Source organism: Rhagoletis pomonella, unplaced genomic scaffold (assembly GCF_013731165.1).
Source record: "Rhagoletis pomonella isolate Grant_MI unplaced genomic scaffold, Rhpom_1.0 Rhpom_scaffold_00004, whole genome shotgun sequence".
NCBI lineage: Eukaryota > Metazoa > Arthropoda > Insecta > Diptera > Tephritidae > Rhagoletis > Rhagoletis pomonella.
Window position 1 is genome coordinate 28075148 of NW_023458558.1, and position 1081 is coordinate 28076228.

Genomic DNA, 1081 nt, shown 5'->3' on the forward strand with positions numbered 1-1081 from the left:
CAACCATGCGTGTAAGAAATTGTGTGCTACCTAAAATTTCACCTCTGGAAACTTTATCCCCATAAAGGACTTCACCACAGTTTTTTTACTGGATATACTGAGGTATATTTTATAAAAACTTTCAATTGTTTGCATGTAAAATAGAAACAAATATAAAAAATAATAGATATTGACAGTTCTCTATGTAGCTCTTCTTCTTGTGATTGTGCTGATCACGATGGTAAAGTCGTGTAATAGAGCTGCCAATTCTGAAAAAAAAATTAAGCGTTTCTGATTTTTATCAGTTGCGGCAATGCATCGATGCTTGCGTTGCCAATGTAGCATCTTCTAATCAAAATTACAGAGTTAACTTAGATGTCAGATGTCCGCTGTAAAGCGGAAGGGTGGGCATTACAGCGAGAAAGCAGAACCAAAGCCCGCTGGAAAGCGGAGCGTTGAGCAACCCCGTGATTCGGGCAGAAGGTATGACAGGCGCACGAACGAGACCACACCCGCTGAAAAGTGGAAGAGCAGGCATTACATCGGTATGAGAAGCACGGAGACCAGAAGAAAATGGTAAGTGGTTCCGGTGAGACTGCACCCGCTGAAGAACCCCACCAGAATTTGGCTTCAAAGAAGCAGCATGAATTTTAACCATCTCCGCCATCGGGACCCTGGGGTAGGCACTGGGGCCCAACGTCTGCGCGTCTCCAGTAAAAGATTGCAGCGAGAGCGTAAAAGCAAAATAGAGCGCAAAATCGAGAAGAGAAAACTAGCAAAAAAAGTTATTGAACACAAAACTAGTAAAAACTTGCAGGTGAACAATTGTTTCACTGTTTTGACATTCTGCTGTTAACATTTTACTAGTTATAAATCAGCTTTAAACTCTTTCCTTCACACACAAGCACTTAAACAGTCCGGTACATCATTAATATTTTGATTTACACTCATTTTACTCTTGTTTACGTATAACCAATTCAACAAATGGCAGCTTTTGACATTAATTCTTCTTCTTCTGCTAACTAATTTCTAGTTGCGATCCCGTACGAGTCCGGACTAGTCAGAATCAGTCAGATTTTACTGGAAATCGATCCCATACTCG

At 40.8% G+C, this 1081-nt stretch overlaps 1 protein-coding gene across 1 annotated transcript in view; it reads right to left on the reverse strand.

The window, feature by feature from the left end:
• Window positions 1-147, reverse strand: part of LOC118738449 (Golgi SNAP receptor complex member 1) — a 1565-nt gene extending 1418 nt beyond the window's left edge. The window contains exon 1 of the mRNA XM_036469388.1: window positions 109-147. The gene's annotated coding sequence lies outside the window, so the exon portion shown is untranslated. The remainder of the gene's footprint in view (window positions 1-108) is intronic.
• Between the last annotated feature and the right edge of the window lie 934 nt (window positions 148-1081).